General features: G+C 43.5%; 1 long non-coding RNA gene across 1 annotated transcript; it reads left to right on the forward strand.

Moving 5' to 3' along the window:
- The first annotated feature begins 5,576 nt into the window (after positions 1-5,576).
- On the forward strand, positions 5,577-7,126 carry LOC126390159 (uncharacterized). Its single transcript, XR_007569935.1, has 3 exons — positions 5,577-6,669; positions 6,718-6,765; positions 6,802-7,126. It is a non-coding gene; the product is annotated as an uncharacterized LOC126390159 (long non-coding RNA).
- The last annotated feature ends 1,404 nt before the right edge of the window (positions 7,127-8,530 follow it).

Raw genomic sequence — 8,530 nt, forward strand, 5'->3', positions numbered from 1 at the left:
TCTCTGCATATTGTGAATTCCTGAAGTTATACACTTAGAAATTATAGAAACAGAATAGCTGAGAGGTGCTGTTGGACAACAAGTTCTCCCTGAAGGACCTCATTGCAGCACATCTGGAGCCTCTCACACATTCATCAAGTACCTAGCAGGAGAATTAAAACACACACACACACACACACACACACACACACACACACACACACACACACACACACAGAAGTATCCTATTTAACTACTCAATTACCAAAATGGAGACTGTTATTACATGGAAGCTCTACACATCACTGACAGGCGCATGTGTGATCTGCTCTCAGATGGTGAAGAGCCGGAGCTAATTGTCAGCAGGTGCTGATGTGTTCAACTCATATATGCATGTGCATGTGGGTGCTTTTTGTGTACTAGGGGACGAGTTGTGCATCAGTCAGCCGCATGTTACAGCAGAACCAGACGGCTACATCTCAACCCAGATTTAACAACATCTGGTGCTCGTGATAGATTGTCATCATCCTCAGCATGGAACCAGGTTGTTACAATCTCAACAGCGATTCACATTTAGTATTTACTCTTACTCCTGTCCTTTCTACTCTGTGCTGTTCTGTTCTTGTTTTACATCAGCTGTTCAGTTTTCCTCATGCTTCAATACTTTCATGCACTGCTCCTCCTCAAGTGTGCAATACGGCTGTTACATACACACAGCTGACGTGAGAGATGGAATATTGTGATTTATTGTTAATGTCTTTCATTGTCTGCCTTAATGACAGCCTGGCATTATTATTCACATTTACCAATTATCCCTCTAACCTGTCTTCTGTTCCAAATTCACAACAACACACAGGCCTATTTATTGTGAGGTCAGATTAAATTGTATTGGTCACTGCCTGTTTAAATGGTAATGCTAAAAATAATTCTCCTCTTCCCCTCTCTTACTTTATTTATTTTTTCTGATTCTGCTCTCTTATTTATCTCTGCTGTATTTTCTCTTCAGTTCTTACATTGCATCTAGCTGTCCTTCTTACTCAGTGTTTAACTGCGGAAAAAAGTAAGCCATCTACAGGTCACATATTATATATTGCATTTTAAGAGTCACAAGCAACCAAGCATGAAGATATCCAAACTGACACATCAAAAAGAATCAAGTAAAGGCCAGTGTTTGAATAATTACTGAGTCTCATATTATAGCTGGGAGCACGTCCACAAAAACAAATATAAAACTGAGGTCTGTCCCTAAAAAGGGCCTGTTACAGAGCGGAATTTGCATTAAAACAAAAGAAAAAAACAGCAGAGCAGAATCAGTTTTTTTAGGTGTAAACTGACTTTAGAAACATCTTCTGATGCACTACCTTGGACACATCATCAGTGTTGTTTCCTGGAGTCACTGGGTGTTTCGGGTCTCACAACAGACACCCTCATCCAGGTGACCCGACCAAGGCTGATCAGACCCCGGCCTGTGTCCAAGTGGCATTCTACTGCCCCCACCACTCTCCCCTCTTCAGCCAGAGCCATCTGGACGTTTTCTCTGCAGCCTCCGCGTTGTTATTCATGGCTCTTTTTCGGCTGGCAGCTGTTATGCCCAGTGTGCCGTAGGCCTTACTCAGGGAGTGGCTGGCGAATCCCCGACTGCCCACCTCCACTGGCATGCATCTGGTCCTCCAACCATTCCTCTGACAATCCTCCACCAGCTCCTGGTACTTCTCTCTCTTTCTCTCCTGTGCCTCCTCCATCCTGTCCTCCCAGGGAACTGTCAGCTCCAGCAAGACCAGTTGTTTTGTAGCCTCAGAGACCAAGATGATGTCCAGTCTCAATTTGGACTGGGTGATGTGTGGTTGAATTTTCAGCTGCCTCTCCAGGTCAACTGTTATCACCCAGTCTCTGAAAATCCACATAAAAATAGTCGGATGGAAACACACTTGTGGCCTGTGACAGCCCCTGAGCTGCTGAGGTTATTGTGGTTTACCAGTGACTGTTTCTCCCCTCTGTTCTTGAAGGCATCATGGAGTGCAGCGGCTGATTCGGAGCATCTGCGCTGAGTGCTCAATTCTCTCTCAACTTGGACTCATCCTCTCCGGTGTCAGCACGTTTAGGCCTTTCTTTGGTTTTTCTTTTGTTTGTAGTATTTGTCATGGCCTAGGAGCCGGGTAATGACAAATTGGGGGCTCATCCATTTTTTCCCATTCGTGTCACGACTTCTAGGTAAGATTTGCCATTTTGTATGTTTTGGATGTTTGTTACTTGATCGTGTGGTTTAATTTGGGAACATTTTGGTCCTTTAAAATGGTAAACACTGTTTAAAAACTGTGTGGGATTTAAGACACCTGTGTGTAAGTTGTTTGGTACGCTTACTGCACACCAGGTCCTTTTGTTCCTTTGTTTATCCTTGTCGCTGTGGTGGTTAGTTTATGGGTGTTTCTGAAAGTTAAGGAAGGATCCTCAAACATCTGAATTTCAAGGAGGCTAGGTCATCGAACCCTGCCAAAGAACTGTTCCAATGTCAAGGACCCCTCCGAATGTCACAGTGGAATGAGTCCTTCTTTCAAAGAATTTCGGAGGGTGCATGTGTGGATCCTCAGTGGGTATAAAATTCCCAAAATGCTTTGCGCACAATTTGCTGGAAGTGAAGGGGCGGTCTCTTCAATAAAACTTGTGCCAGCAGAGTTCAGCAGGATTCAGATAAATATGTCATTTATTTAGATTAATGTCTCAAGGAGTTACACAAGCATGTGAGGTGACAAGAGTCATACAAGCGTAAAAAATATTGACAGAAACCTCATAGTTTACACTTTCCAATGTGTTCACTGCTAAATAATGAGAATTTTAAACTAGACTACAATAGAAAATTTTGCAAGAAATTTTGAGGGGTGCCTGCTACTGCCAACGAGTACAGCGGTACATCATATAGCAGGTACTACAGGTACTGTAAACTTCAGGTACAACATACTGCAGGTAATACATGTAACGGGTAGCCTACATGTACTGTATACTACAGGTGCTGCCTACTACAGGTATTACATACATGTACTACATACTACAGGTACAGTGGCAGCAGTAGTAATAGTAGTAGTATTACGTTGGGCAAGGCACAACATGCTGCACAGGATAGGACCAGATGGAAGCAGATCGTCGCAGCCACCGGGAACGAAGAGGTTTAAGAAAGTAAGTAGTAAGTAGTAGTGGATAATAGATGCTGATATATAATGTTTACATGCTCTTTAAAGATGCTCCAATGATGTCTGTATTTGATATTCACAGCCCAAACAGTAGCAACAGCAATAGTAGTAGTAGTAGTAGTAGTAGTAGTAGTTGTGCTAGTAGTATTTGTAGTATAGATGTAGAAGTACTACTTCTAGTAGTAGTAGTAGTAGTATCAGTAGTGGTTGGATTGGATAGGATTCACTGTTAGTAAATGTAGAGATGACAGCAGCTTTTGTCCTCATCTGTGTAATGGAGATTTAGACACACACGCACACACACACACACACACACACACACACGTACGTCTGTGAGTTTGTGTGTCAGTGGTTGTTGCTGTGGTAAGTAATGAGGGACACCTGAAGCAGTGGAGCAGAGAGGGGCAGTCAACAGGTCAGAGAGCAGGCAGTTTTAATATGGATTTAATTCCTCTCAAACTCCTCCCTCGGTTTCCCCCACAGCGTGAGTCCAATTGTCAATATGAGGATACCACCAGAAAGAGGAGATTCTCTCAAACAAGGAAATGTCTTGTTTATGTTTGTGGTGTCAAAAATGTGTTTAGAAAAATGTGGTTTGAAATCTGGTGCCCCCAGCTGTGTTCCAGAAATTTCTCTTTTCAGTTTACATACTACATGTACTATGTACCACATGTACTACAGTCACTGAGCAGTATGTGTGTGTAATATTGTATGTATTTACAATACATTACAATATAACATTCATAATCCTAAAGGTATAAACAGTAGTATTAGTAGTTATGACTGTAGTTGTATATGATACATTGAAAATGCTGATATATAATGTTTAAAATGGAGATTCCGCTCCTTTTATGTCTGTATTTCAGATTTAGACACACACACCAAGATGTCTTTGTGTTAGTGTGTCCGTGAGGCATAGTGGTTGTCATGATAATTAACAGGGGCCACCTGAGAGAGCAGAGACAAGGCAGGCAGAAAGCAGCTCTCAGCAGAGGGTTCTTTTAATGGACATGAGACCTCTCAAACTCCTATCTCCTATTATGCCCAAACTGTGAGTCCAGTCATCAATATGAGGATACCACCGGAGAGATGAACATGTCTTTTTTATGTTTGTGGTGTCAAAAATGTGATCTTGGTCGCAGGTTAGAAATTGTGTGCCCACAGCTGTTTTCCAGAAATTTCTCCTCTGAGTTTGCATAGGAGTGAATAAGGAAAAAATCGTCTCTCCCTTCGCATAGAGGCTCACTGAGCCAAATGTTTAACTCTTTCAGTGCCATTGACGTATATATACGTCAAATGCAGTTTTCGGCGGCTGATAAAAGGGGCGCTCTCGCGCAACCTGTGAGTCATTTTGGGGCTTCTGGGATACGTGGTACTGAAGAGACACTTTGATCGGGTAGATCAAAGCAGGTTGTGGAGACAGCAGAGATGGGAGTGATCAATCGGTACGGAGGGAGAAAACGTTTAACTTGAGATTTTTTTAAAGAAAAAACGACGGACAGAGAGTGGGACAAACGACGGGAGGAGGCAGGAGGTAGATTGATGTTGAGGGAAAGTTAGTGAGGGGAAAATGCCGAAGCGAAAGAAGTTAGAGTTGAGGAGCCAGTTTCGCCAGCGCACACTGGAGGAAACGTTAAATTTCTGTGTGAGAAATCGGTTGCTGTGTGAAACCGACACAGAAGTAAGTGACGACGACGGCGAAGAACCGAGAGATCGCCACAGTGATTCACTTGCCGCATCCAGCAGAGAGGCTGAAGAGCAACATGTCTCTCCAGTGCGCCGGAGCTGCAGATCAAAGGCAGCCGCGCGTCAAGTTGTGGAGGACAGCGACGACACTTCAGACACGGACCTTTCAGTCCAGGACTCAGAGGAATGGTTGCCGAGCGAGCGGAGCAGATCTTGTTCTCCGTCCCAAAATACAAGAGATAAGTTAAAGTTAGTAATCCATTGATTATTCAGCCAAATTTACTAAATGAAACCAACATGCGTTCCTGTGATTTCAGAAGCACTGTTGAGAGAGGAGCAGTCCACATCTAGTTCTGCAATACCTCTGTTGGCAATTATTATTTTATGGTAATTGTATATTTCTATAATTTACAGGCAGAACACTGGAAAGAGACACAAGTAGGGGGCAGGCAAGCAGCAGGGGACACGCAAGCAGCAGGGGGCGTGGGCGAAGTGGTGGGTCCCGTGGAAGCCGTCCAGCACCAGATCCAGAATGGTACGACACGGACTGGGAGCCAAACAACGTCCCATTCACTGCCACTCCTGGACCCATCAATGGTGCTGCTGCTCTTGATTCTGATCAGCCTGTTGACTTTGTGGAGCTCTTCTTATCTGATGAGCTGCTCCAGGACATTGTTGAACAGACTAACCGGTATGCAGAGCAGTGCCTCAGAACGGTCAGTGAAAGTATACCACAATCCAGAATGCATGCTTGGAAACCTGTTACAGTGCCAGAGCTGAAAACTTTCCTTGGGCTTTATTTCCTTACTGGTGTCATCCGTAAGCCTAGCCTCAAGATGTACTGGTGTACTGATGAAATATTAGCCACACCCTACTTCAACAGGTCCATGTCACGCAACAGGTTTCAGCTCATCTGGAGATTTCTCCACTTTAGTGATAACGAGTCATTTGACGGTACTGACAGGCTGCACAAGGTCCGCCCAGTCCTATCCTATGTGGTCTCCAAATTTCAAGAGCTTTATCAACCCCATTCAAACATTTGCATCGATGAGGGCATGCTTCTGTGGCGTGGGCGCCTAGCCTTCAGAGTCTACAATCCACAAAAACCAGTAAAATATGGCATAAAATCATACATCCTGTGTGATTCAAGGACTGGGTACTGCTTCAACATGAAGCCCTATTGTGGAGAACCAGCGGCACTGGGAGACACAGTTGTTTCCCTTCTTGATCGTCTAGCAGGTCATGGCTATAAGTTATACATGGATAACTTTTACAACAGTGTAGCACTGTGTGAGCGACTACTTGATTTGGACACTCATGTTTGTGGGACACTTAGAAAAAACAGGGGGGAACCACCAGTTATTCGGGACATTTCTAATTCGGACCTGGGAATTGGGGAAACCATTGTCCGCCACAATGAGAGAGTGATGGTTGTGGCATGGCGGGACAAAAAAATTATCAAAATGGTCACAAGCCTCCACCAGAACAAAATGGAAAGGGTGGAGGTATGGGAGAGAGGCCAAAAAAAAAGTTCCACAGCAGAAGCCAGCCTGCATTGTTGCATACAACAGGTGTATGAATGGGGTTGATAAATTGGACCAGAACCTTGTGTATTATCCATTCATTAGGAAGTCAGCCAAGTGGACCAAGAAATTTGTTACTTATCTTTTTGAGATATGTTTGTTCAACGCTTTCATCATTTACAAAGCTAAGAACCCTGAGGAAGACTGCAGCACTTTTCTCTCATTTATTTTAAGTGTTGTTAAGTCATGGACCAGCCTGGCACGTTCTGGGGGTGAGGAAGGAGGAAGGGAAGCAGGTGAGGATGCAGGAGAGGATGCAGGTGGGGCAGCAGGAGGGGCAGCAGGTGAGGATGCAGGAGAGGATGCAGGAGGGGCAGCAGGAGAGGATGCAGGTGGGGCAGCAGGAGGGGCAGCAGGAGAGGATGTAGGAGGGGAAGCAGGGCAGAGTACTCCTAGGGCCCCATACATGACCGATCCTCAGAGCAGACTGGATGCTAAATTTTCAGGCCATGAGCTTGTCCAGTACCCACCCACCCTCAAGAAGAAGCAACCAGCTAGGAGATGCAGGGTTTGCATTAGGAAGGGGCACCGGAGTGAGACAAGATACTACTGCAAAGCCTGTAACGTCCCCTTACATGTTGGGGAATGTAACACCTTGTACCACAGCAAAGTCAGTTATGCAAAATGAACTGTTTTTATTTATTTTGATTGTTTATTATCTTTTATTCGTGTATTTGTTTTTGTTTATGCAGCCGAGACTGATCACTGGAAGCCCAAAAATGTCTTAACTCAACATTTAGCTGAGCTCTTCTTGTTGTATTGTGTTGTGTTTTAGTTGTATTTATTTTTATTTGCAATAAAATAACATTTGAATGAAATTTTCAGATGTCTGATATGCCATTGAAGCCAAAAGTAAAACAGTTAAATCACTTTTTTGCTTGAGAGACTCTCTTTCACAAAAATGCATTTTTCTCAGCTTTCTAGAAAAAAGCAGTCTTTTGAGTGTAACCAGCCTCTACTCAACTTAAGATAAATCAAGAATGGAGCAAGGTGCAAACATTTTTTTTTCTCCTTGATGAAGTAGAGGGTCTCTTCTTTCAAATGAGGTATTCAGTGTTTTCAGAGTCATCGTATGAAATATTTTGTGGGTCTTGGAATTTTACACAAAATGACCAGAAACGCTGGCACAAGTCACTTACCACTTTCTGAAATGACTGGCACTCAAAGAGTTAAGTGTGAGTGATCCCATGGGGACATTTCTGTGACCAGCACAAATTTTCCAAAGTTTTGAGGTATAATTGTGTATGTAGATTAATATGGCAATGAGAGCAATTTGTTCAGACATTTTTAAGATCTTCCAGCTCCTCCACACTCTAGCGGTGATGTCACGCGCTCTAGCTCTTTCCCATAGACACCCATGATAAAATCAGAAAAGTTTCAAAAACATCATGAAATGTTACCTGTAATTTCTTAAAAACCATACTAGATCATACTAGTCACTAGAATGCTGACTTGGTCCAAGTCTTGTGAGCCATTTAAAGTTTGAATCATTCTATGTCAAAGTATGGCGATTTGGTGTGGCCTCAAAAAGGAGTGATTTTATGACGATTTCTCAACAATCTCCAGTCACTTTGAATGGAAAATTTTACACAGTTTTTTTTTTACGAATTTTGTAAAAAACACTAGGCGAATCCCTGAGAAAAGTTATAGCACACCATTGGTTTTGGTTTTGTAATCGTTTCTTACCCAGACTTTGTGGAGAGAACGTAAGGTTATGTGTGTAACCATGGTTCTCTGAGTAGGAGGCTTCCCCTCCACCTCAGAGATATTACATATATCTCTACGGGAACCCTGATCCATCAGGGTCAGTTGTGTGGATAATTACTTTAAGACAAACCACCTGTGGAGTGGACATGGCTATCAATCAGACCGGTTATTTAAACCCCTGTCAACCACACCCACGTTGATATAGATCTTGGAACGAATCCCTGACTGGCCTCGCGCTGGAGGGGAAGCCTCCTACTCAGAGAACCATGGTTACACACGTAACTTATGTTCTCTATCGTAAGGAGGCTTCCCCTCCACCTCAGAGATATTACATATATCTCTACGGGAGAGCTTTAAGACACAACGCGAAGGGACGGAGCAGCACCACCC

The sequence above is a fragment of the Epinephelus moara genome, chromosome 5 (assembly GCF_006386435.1).
Source record: "Epinephelus moara isolate mb chromosome 5, YSFRI_EMoa_1.0, whole genome shotgun sequence".
NCBI lineage: Eukaryota > Metazoa > Chordata > Actinopteri > Perciformes > Serranidae > Epinephelus > Epinephelus moara.